The 22,053-nt window shown below is 45.8% G+C and overlaps 1 long non-coding RNA gene across 4 annotated transcripts in view; it reads right to left on the bottom strand.

Moving 5' to 3' along the window:
• LOC106984023 (uncharacterized) overlaps window positions 1–22,053 on the bottom strand; it is a 798,380-nt gene that overhangs the window by 729,813 nt on the left and 46,514 nt on the right. The window lies entirely within an intron of this gene.

The raw sequence follows: 22,053 nt of genomic DNA, 5'->3' as shown, positions 1-22,053 counted from the left end.
CAGGTATCACCTCATCTCTCTGAGGCTCAGGCTTTTTCATGTCTAAAATGGGACGTCAGTAGTGCCCACCCCATAGGTCACTGTGAGGATAAATGGCCTCGTGGACACACAGCCTAGAACATGGCAGGCACTCAAAATGGTACCCATTTGTATCGATCAGGAATCTGTCTGTGGAGAAACCAATTTAAATCAGCTAAGAGGAAAAGAGGAATTCATTGGTTTGTGTAATGGAAAGTCTACAGCTAAATTAGGAGCTCACGTAATTTCATTAGGACCTAAAATCTCCCTCTCAATCTCTGTCTGTCTCTGTCTGTCTCTGTCTCTGTCTCTCTCTCTCTCTCTTTCTCTCTATTTCTCAGCTCTTCTATTCTCTGAGGTACCTTGTTCCACATGGTGATTCCCAGAAATTCTAGGCTTACTTCTACAGCTTGGAGACTATAGGGAGAAAGGGCATCTCTTTCATAACAATTAGGGCAAAAGGCACAGCGCTGAGTCTCATTGGATTGGCTGGGGTCACCGGCACTTCCCTGAACCAATCACTGCAATGAAGGGAATGGGTGTGTTGAGTAGCTAGTCCCTGCAACCAGGGGGCCTGGTTGGCTCCAACCAAATGAGAGTATACACGGGGTATCTGGTAAAGAAGAAATGTGGTGCTGTTACCAGAAGAAGGAGAATGGCTTCTGGGCAGGCAAAAACAATAGATGTCCACTCACCGTGAATATTTTCAGTGTTCTCATGTTCTAAACAGACAAGGTTCCCTGGCCTACTGCCCACCAACAATGGGTTCCTCCAGCCTGCGTCCACTTCTGGTCTGTTTTACAGACTTCTCCAAGCTCTAGGAGTACATGGGCCCCACGCTTCCTCCCAGCTACTGCAAAGCTCAAATTAGTCACTCCGTGGGCCCCTTCCGAGGCATATCAGAGACCAGCTGTGCAAGGACCTGTCACCTTCTTGTCAGTGAAAGTTTTCTGTCCAAAGAACTTTCGTCATAGCTCCTTTCTCAAGTAGCTGGATGTCACTTGAAGAGACAGCTGAAGTCACTCACAATGGCTGGTCTCAAATCAGCGCTCACTGGCCTTGTCAGTGAAAGCCTCACCCCGCAGCGAAAACTGTCACTGATCATGTTTAGATATGTACGCAGAGGTATTAGATTAGAAGACAGAATGCACGAGATAGGAGTTTAAAAGAGGCCAAGTTGCAAGGGAAATCTTAATAGGAAGCAGTGAAGGCTTACGGTTGGAGGTGGTAGGGGGCATCTTTTTCCAAAACCCAATTCCTACTTCCCAACAAAACCAGCAAGAGCACGCGCGCGCGCGCACATACACACACACACACACACACACACACACACAATCAACAGCCTGTATGTACACATGATGCTCCTCACACAGAGGATATGCGCTCCACTGACCCACATGCTTCAGAAATACCTGGACCTTGACAGGACGTCAGTAGCTAGTCGCTTTGTCCAGATTATTATGGGTAGTTTTCATCTTCATATCAAAACACAGCTAAAATAACCTTAGAAAATAAATATTCACTCAAAACACTAGATTATCTTTTGGAGTTAAAAAAAAAAGGAGAATGAATCCACTTGTTAAACCAGCTGTATTTGTTGCCTTTCTCTGCATGTGTTCTTCATTTAGGGCAGGGTTTCTCAACCTCAGCACTGCTGACATTCTGGACTGGATCATTCTTTGTTTGGGTGTGGGTGGGAACGGTCTGGTGCTTGATAGGATGTCTAACAGCATCCCTGGTCTCTACCCAGTAGATGCCAGGGGCACTCCCCCAGTCATTGCCAAATGTCCCCTTGGGGCAACGTCGCCCCTGGTTAAGAACCACTAATTTAAGGATTCTAATAAATGCTACCTTCAATATTACTATGGTAGAATAATTGGCTAATTATTAATTAATATGCAATGGCTGGGGAATGAATGTTGTGCTTCCATTTTGGGTAGCTTTATTTTGGACTCCTGTTTCTGCTAATAAACGTATTTATGATTAAATACACTGATTGCATCCACAGTATTTAGGTGGCTGACAATCATTTCTGCAACTGCTCTGCCTACACCATCGGAGCGAGCAGCAAGGGTAGAAGAGGGCGTGGGTTTTCAGAGCAAACAGATTGCATGTGCATTCCAACGTGCTACTAAGTGCAGAATCTGGGGCTGTTTTCTCACCTTCTCTATATTGGAGGTTTCGCCACTAAAAACATGGAAATTTTAGTAGTTATCCCACAGGCAAGTTAAGCATTTTATAAAAGGTGGTTATATTCCAGAAGGTACTAACACACAATGGATGCTCAATAAATGTTGCTTTACCCAAAGAATGTACTTTGCTCTAATCAGGCCTTGCCCTATGTTGAAAAGCAAGTCCAGGTTTCCTCTGTGAGGGAGACCAATCTAGTTAAATAAGGTGCAATGATAATACTGCTCTGCTTATATAGCTTCCTGTTTTTCATGGAGTTTTAAATTGTCTTTATCAAATCCTTAAGTATTTCTGGTGTCTCAAGGAAAGATCAAAGATTTTCTCCCCAAAATGCCTCTTTTCTAGAGGCTTCCATCATTCTGTTTCACTCTAAACAAATGATGCGGTGGAAACAAACACAGCCCTGCTACATCTGCTTCATCCCAGGACTTAACCTTCGTTACTCATTGAAGTCGGATGCGCTGTTCCCTCGATCTCTCGTTCCCCTCCCCCTCATTTTACTGGCATGTATCCTGTGTGAGAAGCTAGAGTTTTAATGCACATACAATGGTATGAATTAGGGAGATGAATCAAACTGTACGAAATATAAGTACAAAGACCCGAAACTGAATTTTTAACAAATGGATCCAAAAGTCACACATATAAGTAGTGCTCATCATAAAACCATCACAGTAGGAGGCCACACATTTACAAGGATGCTGCCATAGCCCAAACTACACTTACCCTTTCTTTGGAATATTATTTGAGTCTATGTCGTATACTTCAGAAACGTTCACAAAGGGAGAAAGATCTTAGCTGAGAAATAATCAAAAGTTTCAAAACCAAGAAGGGGTGAAGGACGAAGGTGTTAGCCTGGGACCTTCTTCTGTGATAGGGGACTGGTGAGGTTACATCCTGAATTTCCCACCACAGCACTCCTAAACTGGGGGACACATACCTCCACACTTGGGCCAAATTTGAGAGAGGAGAGGAATCCTCGAAAAAGCATGCATTTTCTTTAAAAGCTTGTTTGCTTTTAAAAAAATCATTTGCATGCTACTCCACAAATTATCATTTCAATATAAACATTTTTTCTGAGTTTTTTGAATCACATTTGAGGCTGAGAAAGATACGAAGTACACACCATCACATAACCTTTCCTGTAACTCTTGGCAGGAGTCATAACCCAGATTGAAAAGCCCAGAGCTAATAAGTCAAGGAAAAAGTAAAAAATTACCAGTCTGCACACAGAGTCCAGTTGATACCAGAGCAGGGAAATTTAGAGAGGATCTGGTCATTCTCTACCTGCACTCGTTTGCGTGGGATATTCTGCACCGTAGTGGCTTTAAATGCTATCTATTTCCTGGAGATTCCCAACTTTATATTTCTTTTTATTTTAATGTTTATTTTATTTATTTTGAGACAGAGAGAGAGAGAGAGAGCAAGTGAGCAGGGGAGGGGCAGAGACAGAGGGAGAGAGAGGATCCCAGGCCAGGCTCCAAGCTGCCAGCGCAGAGCCCGACGTGGGGCTCGAACTCATGAACCATTAAGATCATGACCAGAGCCAAAACCAAGAGTCGGATGCTTAACCAACTGACCCCCCCCAGGTGCCCCCCAACTTTATATTTCTAGCGCAGACCTCTCTCGTGAAACCTGCTCTACTCTACCTACTCAACACATCCACCAGGAATCCCACTTAGACATCCCACATACACCATGTCCAAAAGCAATCCGAGTCCTCAACCCCAAAGCCTACTCTTCTCATAACCTTCCCCATCTCAGCTGATGGCAGCATCTCCTACTAGCTGCTCTTGCTGAAAACCCTGGAGTTATCCCTTTTTTCTCTCTTTCTCTAGGACCTGAAAGTCAGTCCAGCAGTCAATCCAGTTGGCTGTACCTTCAAAATAGATCTAGAGTCTGATCACATCTTCCTGCCTCCTCTGCTTCCACCCGGACCCAAGCTACCATCCTCTCTACACCGGTACTGCAACCACTGCCTAACTTCTACCGTGGTCCCTCTTCAGAAGCTCCTCGTGACAGCATCCTGAGTGGACCTTTCAAGACCTGAGTTAGATTAAGTCACTCCTCTGTTTAAGATGCTGTGATTGTGCTCCACTCCCCCATTTCCCTCAGGATAGAATCCACACCCCTTGGATGGCCGTTCATGGCCTGAACTCTCTTAACCTCTGTGGCCTTATCCCCTACCATCTCCCCCATGATTGCTCCACTCCAGCCACTGCCCTCCTCTTGCTGTTCTTGGAACATACCAGCCACACCCTCACCTTAGAGCCCCTTGAGGGCTGTTTTCTTTGCCAGGAATACTCTTCCTCCAAGGTATTGCACATCTATCTCCCTCATCTACTTTAAGTCTTTGCTCAGATCTTATCTTTTTTAATGTTTATTTATTTTTGAAAGAGAGACAGAGTGGGGAAGGGGCAGAGAGACAGAGAATCCCAAGCAGGTTCCGTGCTGTCATCGCAGAGCCACACTCAGGGCTCAAACTCACAAACGATGAGAACGTGACCCAAGCCAAAATCACGAGTTGAATGCTTAACTGACTCAGCCACCCAGGCACCCCACAGTCAATGCTCAATGAGTATGTGTCAGATAAATGCACTGAATGGCTCTAGAAGTGTTCCCATACCTAAACATGAGATGGGTGTATTGAAGAGTCAGGATCGGCCAGATAAACACAATGGCAGGTCAAGGAAATGAGGCTGTCAGAACCGGTGCTGAAATAACTACACAAGGGGTCACCACTGAGCAACACCAATATCAACATTTATATGGCACTTTGTAGTTCACAAAGAGAATCAGTGGCCCAGGAGAAGAGGGTTGAGATGAGGAAGTGAAGATAACTAAGAGGACAATGAGCACACTCAGAGGGAAGTGAAGGCTCAGGGTAGGGTGGAAATAGGGGTTGTGGATAGAAAAGGCCACTTGCAACCAATTAAAAAACACCAACAAATGAAAATGGTAGAACTAGCCAATAAAACGTATCACTAAATACATCAAGGGAAGTCTTAAAAGTATTTTGGATTCTTGGTAAAAGGGAGTATAATTGGAATTGAATATTTTCAGAATGAAAAACATAAATAGCCAGTTATCCTTTTTATTATGTAAAAAAAGTTCACCTTGAATAATGATCAAAACACGCTGACTAAAACAAAAATATAATACTATATTCACATATCATCATAGGAAAGACGTTAAAAAGAACAACACGCAATTGTTTAGGGAGTTAAGACAGATATCCTCACCCTCAAAATAGAATATGTATCAGACAATCCTTCCTGAAGAAATTTACAACATGAGTTGAGACCTTTAAACCACTAATATGCTTTGGCCAGGAATTCTACTTTTAGGAATCTATGCCAAGAAAAAATCAGAAATGTAGACAGAGATTTACGTATAAAGATTCAGTGTAATGAAAAACTTTTCTAGAAACCCTGAATATTCTAATGATTATATAAATTATGGCATTTCTATAGAGCTGAATGTTATGCAACCATCGGTAATTACATTTATGTACAATGTTAACGACATGGAAATGCTCATGATATAAGGTCAAATGAACTGAAATAGGGACAACATTATATATGACATATGGTATCAACTAATATTATACAAACTCATTTCAAACCAATTCAAGAGTGGATTTTACTTTTCATTTAATCTCCATTTCATTAGGGTTATCAAAAAAGTTTATTAGATTTTTTAAAGAAAAGCAAAAACAGCCATCTTTTTTTAATGCAGAGAGAAATAAATGTTCAAATTATATAACTTAGCACGGTTGTGCACATAGACCATAAAGATTATTTTCTTATGCTTAATGGTTCACCACACAGCTTTGCATAAAAATCATTTTCTATTTGAATGCATACTCCTCTGCTCTGGTCTCAGTTTCCTAGTTTTTCAAATGAAGCATAGTCTGTCTAGATTAAAGGTCAGCAAACCTTTTCTGTAAAGAGTCAGATAGTAAATATTTTAGGTTTTGTGGGCCAGATGGTCTCTTTTACAACTATTCAAGCCACTGTTGGAGCATGAAAGCATCACACAGCCATGGCCATGTTCCAATAAAACTTTATTTATAAATCCAGGCAACAGGTCAGATTTGGCCCGTGGGCCATAGTTTGCCAACCCCTGCACCAAATTATTGCTAGTTTCTGATCAGTTGACAGCTCAGACCCTGATGCAGAGTTCTAAACACCTGCAGTACCTGAGAAGATACACTGTGTACCACTGTGGGAATGCCACGGGAATTTGAGTTGGAAAAATCTGGTTCAAGACCTAACTCACTTCCTGGTTGTATCTCTCGTTACATCACACTTCCATAATACGAGTTTTGGTGTCCTCTTTTGTAAAGTGGAATAGTAGGACCTACTTCACAGCATCATTCTGTGACTTAAATGAGATACCTGAAGTCCAAGTTCAAGCCCAAAACTCAAGATTTGGCAAATACAGAGTTCTCAACGACTGGCAGATCCTTATTAGAAGAATAAGTGGGCGAAGAAGAAGAAGAAGAAGAAGAAGAAGAAGAAGAAGAAGAAGAAGGCGGCAGTACAGAATCCCCAGGCGCTGAGTGATTCAGAGCCCATGGTGTAGACAGGGGGCAGTGCTGATTCTGCGTCAGGAAACAAGTCAGGATAAGCTAGGTTATGACACAGTACGAATCACTCCCGAGTCTCAGTGACTTAAAACAATGAGGTTTGTTTCTAGCTCATGCTACTTGTCCACAGCTAATCATGTGGGGGCTCTGCTCTATACTGTTGCCCTTCTAGGATCCAGGACTGATACAGCAGCCACCATCTGGAGCTTTGCTGACTGTAAGGGCAGACGGAAAAAGAGGCTGGCTGAATTGTGCACTGGCTCTTAAAAGTTCCACCTGAAGTGATCATCTGTCCCACTCCCATGTAATTCAGCAGAGCAAGTTACATAAGCATGTCTAACCCAAGGGGGTAGTGGGAATTAAAAATGCTAGCTACTTTGTTCCTAGAATGGGATCGGGGAGATCTGGAAAGATCTGGTTCACTTCACTAATAACTACCATAGCAAATAGAATAATAGCAGTTAACATTCACATGCATTTGGCATAACCTAACACAGTGCCAACTGCTTTACCGACAACTTGGGGAAACCAAGTCAGAGTGACAAAAACAGAGCCAGAGTGAATGGACCAAGATATTTGGCCTGCGTTTCCCTATAGTAAAGCAAAATCAGGGAGACAATGTTTCTAACAAGACTTACTTTTCCTAAATGTTTTCATCAACTCTCCCTATCATCCTCCCTCTTATAGCTGGGCCTTACCACCCCGAAGAAGGCTGTGATCTGACTCCATAATCTAAAATCATTTCTAATTCTGTGAACCCTCAACACAAATATTGTTGTAATTGAATGTTCCCACAAATTCATATGCTGAAGCCCTAACCCCATGTAACTCCAGGAGACAGGGCCTTTCAGGAGGGGACTAAGGTTAAATGACGTCATGAAGGTGGGGTCCTGGTCCCATAGGACTGGGGCCCTTGGAGGAAGAGGAAGGGACACCAGAGCTCCGTCTCCTCCAGATGAGGACACAAAGAGAAGAGTGCACTCTGCCAGCAAGGAAGACAGCCCTCACCAGAAACTAAACCATGACGGAAACTTGAACTTAGACTTTCAGCCTCCAGAACTTTGAGGGAAAAAAAATCTGTAGTTTAGGCCACCCAACCTATGGTATTTAGTTGTGGTAGCTGGAGATGATTAATACAAAGATCTAATGCAGACAGTCCTTCTCTCTGAATTTGATTTTCCAATATGAACTAAGCTTATTCAAAACTATATTATGATATTCAAACACAGGTCTTTGGAAACCCAAAGCTAAGGTTAAGTTGCTAAGAGAAAGACACAGCCCTTGAAATCAGAAAGACTTATGGTCAAACCCAATTCCACTTATCATGTGGTCTTGAGGAAGTTGTATAAACTCTCTGGGCCCCACCTTCCCCATCTGTAAGAGGGGTAATCATCTCTCTCTCATGGGACACCTGTCTCTTTCATGTGTAGGGACATGAAGTATGGGGACAGGTTCTGTTTTCTCTCCCTTCCCTCCCTCACCCTGGTCTTCAGTGTCATAGCTCAAGGCTGAGAGAGAGAGAGAGAGAGAGAGAGAGAGAGAGAGAGAGAAGTTCTTTGGACCCAGGAAGTCACTCACATGAAACATGCTAAGGGGAGGTTAATCGTGGCACATTTCTCCCACACTGCCCACCCGACCCGTGCCAGGGGCTAAGCTGAATTTGTGGGGCTGAGAACTCATGCCTGGGGCTAACTGGAATGTGGGGGCAGGTGGAGGTGAACAAGGAAGATACAGCATGTGGGGAATATGAAAGTTTGTCTGAACTCAGGCAGATGGATGGCATGAAGTGATTTGGCAGTCACTCTTGTGTCTCTACTGCCTTGGATTTTGTTGGGGTTGGAATAGGTGACAAGAATTACATGCAAGGCCTGCTTTACCAATATCCTGGTCTCCATGTAAGAATGTGAGTGGCCTCACCTCAGAGCTCTCAGAGAAAGGATCTACTACTCATCCATTCTCTTGTGAAGAGCACCCTGGGGTTAATTACAAGATCGCTCTAGAACCATATGGCCTGGCACACGGTAAATGCTCAACAAATATTCCCCTTTCTCTCTTTTCCTGCCTCACTATATCCCCAAGGTTTCGGGAATCTCAAAAGTAAACATAATTAAGGTGACAAATCTGCACCTAAGGAGGAGGAGGAAGAGGAGAGGCAGCCAATGTGTAGCAAGAAACTTGGAACGGTTCCAAGTGTTCCCCACATTCTCTCATTTATACCTCACAGCCTCCAGTGGGGAAGGTGTATTAGGCTCAATGTACCAATGAGGAAACCAGGAGGTCAGAAAGAGAGGTGACTTGGCCCCAACCGCACAGTCCTAGGCGACTGGGTTGATGTTCACACGTGACCAAGTTTGCCCTGGCTCCAAACTCGACAGTCCCTCACCCAGCATCTTGTGAATGTACCTGGGGCCTAGAGTCTGGCCTGGCCTGTTGCATTCCATGCAACAACCCCTCGCACAAATTAGCCAGAAAAGGACAAAATCCCAGAATATTTGGACCCTGCATGCCCACTCACTGGGTTTAGACCTGAGAGGAAAACATTTGCAGGAGTGATACAGGGACCCACGGAGAAGGGATGAGCGGGAACGGACTCGGCAATAGAGACGGGGATTCTCGTAAAGCCTCTGCTAGCAACGTTCTCTGAGACGTTGATCAAGTAACTGGACCTCGGCAGCCCCTTCCACAATGTGAGAGGGTGGCCGAACAAAGGACACACCGGTCCCCACCCCCAACATTTTATCACTGGCACAGTCTTGACACGCGGAGCTGCAATCCTTGGAACCTGCATTTTCGAGAAGATTGGCTCAAGTCACGACTCTGTGCGCGGGTCCCCACAGCCAAAACAACACAGCAACGGACTTCCTTAAGAAAGCTGAACGGAGACCGGGCCAAACACAGGCCCCCATAAAGAGAAGCACTCCGGCCAAACGGAAAATCACATTCCGCAAGTTCCAGAAGGGGAGGAGAGGGGAGGAAGCCGCTGCTTCCAATAAGGACTTCATTCCAGAAATCCCACATAACGGCCTCACAGGCACCCTGGTGTGATAACGAGATGACTATTTCGGGTGAGAGAATCCAGTCCTCCTCGGGGAGTGGTGGGTGGAGAACGAGGCACGGGCTCTTTCCAAGACAAGTTGAGTTCAACCCTTTACACAGGAATATTGACTCTTCCGTTTCCAGCGTAACGACTTTAACCTGGCGAATACTCGGTCTTTGCCAAAAACCTGTCGGTGTTCGGTGTGTTTTCAACTGGAAAATGGCAGGAAAACAGAGACGCAGATTCTTTATTAGAGCCTGGAGTTCACACCAGTATCTGGTCCCTCAGTGCCCCAGCTGCCAACATAAGGGAGCATTCGCCCTGCCTCAGAAACTCAGAATTCGGGATCAGAGGACACCAAAGCAAATTTGTTTTTTCTCAATTTCCAGATTAAAAAAAAAAAAAAAAAGGAAAACTGCTTTTCCATTTTCAATTTTTGAAAGAGAGTATAAGCAACCCCCTTAGGTTTGCATCATCCCCTCCCCTAAGTCCGCCCCCCCCCCCCCCGTGCGCCCTCCCCTCACGTGGTCCCGTGGGCGGGGTGGAACACGACTTCCAGGTCGCGTCCTTCTGGTAGGACACCTAGTCCCGTGGCATCGCCATGTCTTCCCGTGTCTGTCTCCTCCTAATTTATAAGCCCCTCCGACCTTCCTTCTTCCTTCTTTCTCTCTGCTAAGCATTGGACAAAATACCACATAATAGGAAGACCACGAGCTCCAAAGTCAGAAAGAGCCTGTTTAACCTCAGCCCCATCATCCGTAACTCCGGGCTGCATGGTTTCACATCTCTGTGACTTTCCCACCGTGTCAAATAGAATACGAAGGACTTCATCACAGGCCCCTTTTGTGGACTAAATGAGAAAGTGCACACGAGGAGCCTAACATCTTGACCTGCTCTTTTATTTGTCCTTCCAGGCACAGAACCAGGCACTGCCCCTGCCCCCAAGGAGCCAGGCTTCTGCGGAAAGATGGTCATCGTGGCCCAGAGTGTCACGCTCCAGCACAGGGCGTGCAGAGAAACTGCGAGAAACTGAGGAGAGCTCTTCATGGGGCAAGGAACCTATTGGCAGACAAACGAATCCATCTAAAAAGGTATCATTTGGGGGCACCTGCGTGGCTCAGTCGGTTGGGCGTCTCACTCCTGATCTCAGTTCAGGTCACAGTCTCACGGTCGGTGCGTTTGAGCCCTGCCTCAGGCTCTGTGCTGAAAGAGAGGAGCCTGCTTGGGATTCTCTCTCTCTGCCTCTCCCTTTCTCTCTCTCTCTAAAAATAAATAAATAAACTTTAAAAAACATAAAAAGGTGTCATTTGGTTTGCTTAAAACCTTCCGTAATCATTACTTGGATCAAAAATAACAATACACAAAGAGAAAACAAAGAAAGTGCACAGAAAAGGAGGATAAAGGGGAGAAAAATTATTACATACGTATATTTATATCTGTGCATATATATATATATATATACACTTATTTTGCTGTTTTCTTTTGTTTTCAAGCAAAGGAGAGAACTATGATTGCTCCTTCTGCATGAGTCAGGGGAGCCACAAAGCCACAAGCACACGCTCACGTATCGCACAGCCGTGAGTCCCTGACACAAGGATGCCTCCCCTACTCAGCTCCCTTACAGGACTTCTCTTTCACAAACCATGCAGCGAAAATTAGGCAACATAAGAAGAAAGAATTTTGTAGTTGTTGCTGTAGAACCAGTACAAAGTGATTGCACAAAGATTTACACACACACACACACACACGTATACGCATTCACATTCACATTCACATTCATATGTACTGTAGTCCCTGATGGAGCTGTCTTCAGAGTTGTGGCACCTGTTAGAGGGGCCCTGGGGGCAGAGTTTAGGGCACACCACCCACTGATATCCGCGGAACGTCTAGAACAGAGGCCAGCAAAGTTGTTCTGTAAAAGGTCAGAGAGTAAATGTTTTAGGCTGTGTGGGCCTGAAGGTTTCTGATGCAACTTCTCAGCTCTCCCACTGTAGCATGAGAAGTATGCTACCATGTACAGAACACATGTTCCAATAAAGCTTTATTTACAAAACGGGAGGTGGGCTATAATGTGCCCACCTCTGGCTTAGTTGAACATGCCATGAATGAAGGGCCTCAGGAAGGCGAGTGATGCAAAAGCGCGCACACACACACACACACACACACACACACACCTCCCCCAGTGAAAACCAGACTTCATTTTCAGTGGTCCACGCTATTCTATCTTCGTAAATGTTTCTGCTTTAATGAGCACTGTCCAATAAAATAATGACTACAGATAATTAGATTAGGTGAAATTCCCATTTCTTCCCAAATAAGCTTTATGCGATGGCCAATTCCACCTGGTCTCTGGCTCCTATTTCAGAGAGAGATCCAGAACAGAAGTTACACAGACACGTCAAAGCAAGGCAGTAAAGCGGGGATAGGGTGGTGTTCTATTCATGTAAACTACCCTGGATCACACACAATCAGCAAATGATTTATTAAAGGCTACAAGATAAATACCGATAAAGTCTTCAAACAGAGAGGCGCATGACATATGCACAGGAGGAGAGAATCGGAAAGATTAATAGGAAAGCAGACAGGCTACAAATACAGAAAACCTTCTCCACCTGTGGGGAGGATCCTGGAGAAGGCACTTCCAGTCTCCAAACAGCCTTCCAAACTACGGTAATAAAATACACTTCTAGTAACAAAAGCCGTTTCACACTACTTTTCCCCCTAGGTTTTGAGACATAATTCATGAGTCCTTCCACCGTCCAGATCTACGCTTGTACAGTCTATTCTCAGTAGGCATCTTCAAGACAGAGAGGCTCCTCTTCTCCCGGTTGAATCTTAATGACCAAGCGAATCTTAACACGCAGCCACGGGGCCGGGAGGTTTTGCTGACACCGACGTACATCCTGTCCCCTCCAGTCGCCCTCTCTCCCCGGCTGAGCTGGGTCTTTCAGGGATCAGCGCCTGCATTTAACTCAGTGTTCTGCTCAGCTGCGCGCTCCAACCTTGCCCTTTCTTACAGCTTCTGTAGAGATCCAAGATGTCTTCTGGGAATTTTAGCAACTTGGGGAGGTCACACTCCAATTATGCCTTCCTCTTGTGATTTTTTTTTCCTCCACGCCCTGCCTCGTCCTTCTCCCCACCTCACACCAGGGAGCACACACTCAACCACACTTGATTGCTAGGCAGCCACTTAGGGAAACACACCCCTTGTGTGCCTGGCTCAGTGCTGGGTCCTGGAGATGAAAAGATCGGTAAGATACAGTGGGTGCCCTTAAATAGCTTGTAGCCTACGGGGTGGGACAGGTATGGAAGCAAGCCATTCAACATGATGCAATAAACACTGTTATCAGGGTACAAAAAGAGTGCTAAAGATAAGCACACAGAAGCACAAACAAACGTAACAGCAAAAAGTCTGGAAGGATATACTTCAAAAAGATATCGCTGGGTGCCCTGACCCACCTCATACCACAAATGGATGTGGGGAGTCAAGATTAGGTGACGAAGGCTGCCAGAGAATCTGAGCCTTAGATTTATTGTTTGATCTTCTTTTTGTACAAAAAGGTAGCGAGTGATATTCTCTTGCAATGTAAATTAATTTAATTTTTAAATGCTCGAGGTGAAAGAGGCCAGGACGGGGTGGAATGCATGAGGCACCAGGGCATGAAACTCAGGAGGCAATCATCCTAGAGTTGGGAGGGTGAGGGAGAGAGCAGGGCAGTGGACTGCAGGGGCAGAGGCCTAGGAAAGACGTCGGGACCAAGTGACATGAAGGTGGGCCCTGCAGAGGGACGGACAGAAGAGGGCACTAGGCAGACAGGACAGCAGGAAGAAGGAACAGAAGTGTGTTGGAAATAATGAGTGATTACTTACAAACGTCCAGAACAGAGGATGAGGACGGGAAGGAGAAAGAGACGGATACACGTGACTGTGCACATGCACACCTCAGAGCTAGTAAAGTCTTTCCATTACACGTTCCACATCCACGGCTCATCGGCAGAACTAAGACTGGACTGAATGACCAGCAGCCTGCAGCCCCTGCCTCATGGCTCCAGTCCAGACGCCCTCAGGAAGCTCACTACCAGCGCTAACTCCGTCACTTGAAATGGGGCCTATTTCCATTAGACAAGGTACTAAGGGTGCCACTTGGACCTCTTGTGTCTTCTTCCTCCACCCCCTCCTTGAATTTCTTCCTTCCTGGCACCTTTTGACAAGGCTAAGCTGTATAATAAAGTTTTCTAGTAAGCATGCCAGGCACTGCTCCAAGTGCCTCACATACATTATCTCATTTACATTTCATAACAAAGTGACATGTTGGTATTGTTATTATTCCCATCTTACAGATGAGGCAACCTCAGAGTGACTGAATAACTTACCCAGAACACAAAGGAGATAAATGACAATGCCGAAACTCAAACCCAAGGCTGACCCAAGGCTGACGCCTGATTTTATGTTAACTAACTGTGCTCCTTGCTGGTGTAAATTGCCTGGGGACAGGGAGATGCACACAATAGAGAAGAGGTAAAAGGCCCAGTCTGCAGTATCTAAACAAGTGACCCAGGTCTACGCATTACAAGCAAAGGTGGATGTGACCAGCTCAGAAAAATGGGTGGTTATGGTGGAGTGCCAAAGCCCAACGTCAGCATCACATAAGCCGGAGGAAACCACCTCGCAGGTGGCTGAGATGGAACACTGACCTAAGTCCTTTCTCAGCGTCAGAATAGAGGATTTTGCCTGCACTGTGTTTCTGTTCTCAGGCGATTCACAGTTTATTAGGGACTCTTTGCATCTCAAATAGTGTGGGAAGTGGTTTTACATGCATATAATGGAGGCTAATTTGGAGGTTTCATTTATCAAAACTGGGGCCATTTAATAAGGAAGAAAGAAATGAAAGTCAACCAAACCCAGAGAATCAATGGTTGACTCCTGTGAGCCAAAGGCCACAGTTCTCCAAAACTGGATCAAAGCTGTTAGCAAACAATAACTTGGCCATCTAGAAATAAGAAATGTTGCTTTCCTTGGGCAACTCTGAATAAACTCTGTGCCTACAGGGGCATGAGCTTTCCACTGAGGGAAGGCAGAGCTGTCCTGCCCACCTCCCAAAGATAAACCACGGGGACACCATGACAGTCAGCAGGGAGACCTGGCACCAGGAGCTGGAAGCCTGGGCACTGAAACCAGCACGTGTCACCGGGCCTCCGGGCGATGACAGGGAAACACCGCCATCTGGTGGCTCCGTGACAGATAGGCTACGTTCCTGTCCACTGTCTCCAGGAGGGACAAAGTTAACTTCAGCAAGAAAAAAGTCATTGGGAGCATCTGGAAAATGAAGGTCAACCATGCCTTTGTTGACAGCCTGGGAGGTAATACCTGGCCCAGGCACAGTCTGTCTGATCGGCGGCTACGGGAGAGAGAAATGGCAGTAGAGTGAAAGGTAACCATGGAAAGTCCTCCTACCAAATGCGGGTACTCCTGGTGACAGCCAGGCATTCCTCAGTTGGCATTACGAGGGCTATACTCTTGACGCAAGTTTGCAAGGTCAAAAGGGGACAAGATCCAGATTCCACGATCCTGTGGAGGGCAGAGAAAATAACCTGATGATGTTGGTGATGGCGGCTACAAATAAAAGGCATTTAAGATCTGCCATTAATGAATAATTAATAAATTAATACTTAATAACAAATAATTAAACAATCACTTAAAACTAACCCTCACAGAAACCCCGTAAGAGACAACATTCTATCACTATCTCCACTTTACAGATGATCAAACTGCATCCGTCAGACACAGAGATGAGGGAGAATATTCTAGTCTAGGTCACCCAAGTTACAAGGACTAGAGCCAGAATTTGAAGATCTCATACTCCTAAGAAAGACGCCTGGAGTTTCTCACATGATGGCCCAGAGACTGCCAGCTCGGGACATACCTGGAAATTAAAACACAGAATCTCTGACCCCACCACAGGCAAGCTAGGGAGGATGTGAGTTGGTATTGTAACAGGTTTCCCAGGTGATAGGATAAACAGGACACTAGGTGCTATGGAATGAATTGTGTTCCTCACTAAAATATGTTGAAGCCCTACCCCCCAATGTGATGGTATTTGGATATGGGGCCCTTGGGCGATGACTGGGTTTAGATGAGGTCATGAGGGTAGGGCCCACAAGACAGGATTAGTAGCCCTTGTAAGAGAAGGAAGGGATAACAGAGCTTCCTGTCTCTGGCATGTAAGGATACAGCAAGTCAGGAAGAGTTCTCACCAGAACCCCATGCTGGCATCTCGATCTTGGACTTCCAGCCTCCAGAACCATGGGCAAATAAGCTTCTGGGTTTTAAGCTACCCGGTAGGTGGTGCTTTGTTACGGCAGCCCAAGCTGCCTAAGATACTAGGCTATTCTCCTTCGCCATCTCATGCAAGACGCTTGGCAGGTGCCTGTTAAACTAATGAATGACCAGGATACTCCTCTGTTCTGTCCCTCAGAAGAGATTCGCTGAGGGTGCATGTGTACAATTCCCACAATTTAGCCTCTTTTCCAACCTCCAGGTGATGCTTACTGGAGTCTGTCTTTTTCCAAATCTAAGAAGAACACGCCTTCCTACATCATCACCAAGGATTCAAGGGGGAGGCTTCTAAAAGCAGATGTGATGACCTGGGGTGAATGTGGGGAAATGAGAATACTAACAGCAGCTTTGCTTCGTGCAGCGCTTTATAATTTACCAAGCTCTCTGGCATTCATTATTTCTTTAGATGGTTGGAATTGCCCTGTGAGGTCCAGAGGCCAGATAATTAGGATCTCAGTTTAACAAATGATAAATCCAAGGCTGATGGAATCATGGGCCCCTGCCCAACGGCCAACCACCAATACTGCGGAGGCAGAAGATGAACTAGCAGAAAAACTTGAGGTCACCAACGAATGAAATTGGAGAAGCTGACCCAGCTTGGAAAAGGAGTTTATCAATTAGGGTACTAGCAGCGAGGACACTCGACCCAAGTAGTTCAAGTGACAAGGAAAAGGCTTTTACGAAAAGGCAAAGTGGAGGCGGGGACAGGGGAACAAGCACAGAATGGTGGTGCCCCTCGGGATCCGCAATAGGGTGAACTCGCTTCCGCTCCTGAGACTAATAAGGCAGGAGGAGGAGACAGCATTCTAGACTAAGGGGGGAGGGGGACAGGAAACACAATAAATAAACAACAACCAAACGCAGAGGCCGTCTTTGGAGAACCACCTTAGCCAGCTCATTTTCCCACTGTTTTCTAAGAAGCAAATCACCCAGTGGCCTAGGAGGAGACCCCTCGACGGGGCCTGATTCTCAACCTTAGTCACCCTGGGAGTATGCACTGGGTGCCTCCTGTCCAGTGACCAAGGACAGATGTAGGGACTACTTGACTGGACTTCCTTTGGGCCCATCCCATCCCGTGAAAAATGGAGAACTCAACGGCTCAGAAGTTGCGACAACCTATTTCCTTTCAGATTCATCGGACTTTTTTTTAACAAAGGGAAGGGGAAGTGTATCCCTACTGTGGAGGTTGTTGACTCCTGCCAAATTCTCCTTGATATATTCTTTCCAGTTATGCAGAGCTTTTAAAGACAAGGACACGGTACTTTTCAAGTCACCTCTAAAGTGAGGCTTATCACTCTTGGCACTGCTGATATTTGGAGGCTGATGGTCCTTTGTTGTGGGGGCCGCCCTGTGTGTTGCAGGATGTTTAACAACATCCCTGGCCTCCACCACCAGATTCCAGTAGCATACCCCTCCCACTCCGGTGCGACACCCAAAAGCAACTCCAGACACCTGCCAACTGCCCCCTTCCGGGGGATCAGGGGAGGCAAGGTCACTCTCCCTCCCCTTGAGAACTCCTGTTCTCAGTGATTATAATTTGCTGAGAGAAATGTTCCCATTGGCAAGAAGATGAACAGCACTGGGGTAAGGTGAGTGATGCTTAATAAGGATTCTACCTATATTTTAATTCTGGCATTTGGTTCATCATGGATTTTTTTTAATTAACTTTGATTTTTTTTAATTGCATTGCAAAATGATCCTCCTTACTGAGTGTTTTGGCACTCCCTTAAATTTGGTTTTGCACCTGAGGTATGTATCTCATTTGTCACCCCTTAGTCCCAACACGGGGCAAGGTTCCTCTGGAGCCATCAACACGAGGAAGGAGAAAGTGGTTCCCTTTCTTCCACTGTCACTCATTCATGCATGCATTTAGTACTCATAAGTCCCCTGGTATGCGACTAGTGCCTTGTTAGTAATGGCTATGTAATATCTCAAAGTGTGAGTCACCGAGATTTACATGAGCATTTCCTACCTAATGGGAAAGAGGCATGAACAGAGCTGCGCTGGGTGGTACGGAGACAACCTAACCCAAGGGAACCCCTGAGAGCCATCAGACCAGTTACAAGGGCAAAGCAACAGCTCTGGGCAGAGATGACTGTGGTTTTGATGTGTGGTACTGGCCGTGAACGTGTAAAGGGAAGGAAAGAGTACAGAGACAGAATCAACAGGTTTCAGTGACCAATCAAACAGAGAGGACGAGAATGGGTCGTCCCAGCTTTGTAACATGAGTAAGTGGGTGCGGGCCATGACGGTTGATGAGGCAGGGAAGCATGGAGGGGCCTGCTGGGACGTACTATGCACCAGGATGGCAAGATGGGTTTGGGAGTGGTTAGGTGACGTGCCCCTGAATCCATGCCACGTCCTCCCAAGGGGAAAGCCAGGCTGCAGGTGCGGCCACGGGAGCTGGCGGCATTTACATGTAACTGGAGCCAGGGAGTGCACAAGATGTGCTGGGAGGACTTGGAGAACGACAAAAGCGCCTGGGGCCAGGCCCTAACAAACTCGCAAGTTTAAAAGGTAGATGGAGAATGAGTGATGGGTGCTGAAATTAGTGGGCTGAAAAGAATTATGCAAAAAAAGGTGAGGTTATGCATAACCTCAAAGGATCTCCCTTCAGGACAATTATTAATTACAAAGGGTAAAAGAATAATTTTAGAGTGGAGAGATCTGCAGATGCTACTTTAATCAAATTATCAAAATTAACCTCACAGCAATGAGACATATCCACACCACCTGCCTGCCGGTGACAAGGACCCAGCATCACTTGTGAGCTCAGAGTAATCGTGAGCAAACATCAGGGAAACCCAAATTGAACGACAATCTATAAAATAACTGGTCGCTGATCTTCAAATGTGCCAAGGTCACAAAAGACATTATCTCTAGAGCCAAAAGGTTTTGGTGTCCTGGGAGAAAGGAGGCTTAGGTCATGGTCCGCCACAGAACAAACTGGGTTTGCATTCCTGTGAAGTGAAACCAGCATCTTTTCGGAGCCTGAGCCCCTGATTCCAGAAAAGGCAAAGAACCCTGAGCAGCCAACAAGAGAAATTTGTGGTGAGCAGATCCATTTATTACTTTCAGCTTACTTAATAAAGGTCACCAGGTGGCATTTGAAAGATACACAAAAATGCTGTTAGATCAGATCTTGCCAGAAGTGAGTTTATCAGGCAGCCAGTTGAGGCTTATGGAACACTGCTAGCTGGTTTCTTTCAACTTGAGGGGGAAGAAAATAAGACCGCTGGGTTTAAAAACTACTTGTATGTTTGTTCTTTCCTAATAAAACATAAAGGAGCCTTTTTCTTATACTGAGAGACATTTTCAGTCAGGCTACAAGAGTGAATTATTGCCAAGTCCAAATTACCCATTCATTTCTTCATTCCAGATTTCAAAGGGTAAACAAGGCATGGGGTGACTAAGGATATAGCCTAGTCACAAAAGGGCAAGCCTAAAGGTGCAAGCATTTTTCAAAGCTCTGCTCATGTCACATGTACTAACAACTCTTTAGCCAAAACAAAGTGCGTGACCAAATCCAAACCCAAGAAGCAGGAAAGTACATTTCACCCATCATGAGGTCTTGGCAAGGATATGGCTATAAAATACTAGTACCGAGTACTGAAGAATTGGGACCAGATGTAGAATATACCATATTAAGGTTGAATAGTGGATATCACTATGAAAATAAGAAGGAAAAAAAAAACCCGACTCTTGGTCAATAGTAGTTAACACAGTAACACAAAAGCACACTTTATATTTGGGGGCAGGGAACAGGGTTTATATGGACCAACCCAAACACCAGCATTTGGACTTGTGGCTTCTCCCACATGAGTGAGGTTAGGGTTGATGATGGAGATTCCAAGGCCTACATAGTGAGAAATGTTCAAAGAGAGAAGCTTAGATAAATACAGTTTCCAAATTCCACTCAGATACAAAATTAGAGGACTAAGCTAGAAGGTTCTCTGGAGTCCCTTCCAACTCTCCTTGGCATGGTTTCCAGTGTGTGCCAGACATTAGGCTGCCTCTTGGCCATAATGGTCACAGTGTGCTGACCCTTAGCTGTACCCTCAGCAGCAGGCATGGCATGGGAGAAAGAGCCAAGGGCTTGGAATCAAGCAAGATGGGGTCACACCTGAGCTGGACTTCTGACCACTGGGTGAGTCCTTTGCCTGTCTGGCCCTAGTTTTACCATCTTTGAAATGAGACAGATGAACCAGATGATGTTTCTGTCCCTTCTGATTCCGAGAACTTAGGATTTTATGACAACGTGGCCACATGGAGGGATCTGTAATGCTCTGGTGGCAGAAGTGGCCTAGTAAGAGGCAGAGTCATCACGAAGCAATGGAAAGCATGTTGATGGGCCAGAGGCAAAGACGGAGTTGCAGTGGCACGTGGTTATGCCATCAGGCACCATGTGCTTCCGAATGATCCCCTTCTGGAACGTCCAGAGGCCTGAGCCTTAACCCTAGACTGCATCTCTGGGGTTAAGACACGGTCGCCGGCACGAGATGGGTCCTGGCAGAGCTTCTAGCTCTCAACCTCACTCTTTCCCGGATCTCACAGTGCCCCAAAGATCTGGGTTTCCAGCACTCTCTCTCCCCGCAAATGAGACCACAAGGGCCACTTTTTCTTGCAGCCCAGGCAGAGAGGAAAAAATAATAATACATGCAATAAGAGGAATTTTTTATACAGAAATGTATTTTGAGGCTACGATGTAAAGTCCCTTTAGCAGGAGCCACAATTTTCTTAAATAATCGTTCCCATAATTGGCTACTTGTGGGAACAACTAATTGTGCATGTAATCATTTGCCTGTACAACTCAGCATCAACTAGTAATTAAAGACAGAACTGTCCTTTGCTAAATTTGGCTCCAGAAATAATAGTAATATTTCCAAGTGTCCAATGTCTCCCTGCCAAGGCCCTCTAAGCCCCGTTCAAATGAGTTTGCTATTTTTTTTTAACATCTTGGAAAGGGAAGACCTGCATCCTTGCCCAAAGCCAACACACACTCAGAGAAGAATGCATCTGGAATAGTCTTCTGCTTGTACTTATTCTAGCAGCATATGCTGATTGTATGTAGAGCATCTTCTATGTACGGGGTCAGACCCTTCCCCAAGAAAGCATCTTCTTGCTCCCCTCGGCCCTACTCTTTGCACACACTCTCAGAGGAGGGCAGGAAACATCACCCGACTTTGCACAAGACCCACCTGATGTAACTTCCTCTAGGCCGCAGAGGAGTCCCAAGAAAGCAACGCCCACCCCACAGCACCTCCCAGGCAGGGGCCACCATACTTGGGAGTCTCTGTCACCTCCCATCTGGAAGCTCCTGGTGGCCTCTCAGCTCCAGTTCTGTGCCTGGGCATCCTCAGCCCAATCTCCTGCCCCAAGAAAGCAGATCAAGTTATGTCCTGTATGGTGGGTTAAATTGCGTCCGCCAAGAAGGGAAGTTCATGTCCTAATCCCCAGTACCTGTGAATGGAACCTTATTTGGAAATAAGGTCTTTGCAGAGGTCGTTAGGGATCTTGAGAGGAGATCAACCCGGATTTCAGGTGGGCTGCAACCCAATGACTGCTGGCCGCATTAGAGAAAGAGCAAGGAGATGATGCACGGACCCAGGGGAGATGGCCGTGTGAAGACAGAGGCACCAGGGAAACACACAGAGCCACCAGGAAGGATCCTCTCTAGAGCCTTCAGAGAGAGCAGAGACCTGCCGACATCTTGATTTTGGACTCTGGCCTCCAAAACTGTGAGACAATAAATCTCTGTTGTCTTAAGCCATGAAATGCGTGGTGATTTTTTTTGTGGCAGCCCCAGGAAATGAATATTCCCAACTTAGACTCCATCCATGGCTTCCCTTCCCATTTGGAACAGATTCCAACCTCCTTGCCCGGC

Source organism: Acinonyx jubatus, chromosome E2 (assembly GCF_027475565.1).
Source record: "Acinonyx jubatus isolate Ajub_Pintada_27869175 chromosome E2, VMU_Ajub_asm_v1.0, whole genome shotgun sequence".
In the NCBI taxonomy this organism is placed as follows: domain Eukaryota; kingdom Metazoa; phylum Chordata; class Mammalia; order Carnivora; family Felidae; genus Acinonyx; species Acinonyx jubatus.
The sequence above is the reverse complement of the archived record's forward strand: the minus strand, read 5'-3'. Positions and strand labels throughout refer to the sequence as shown.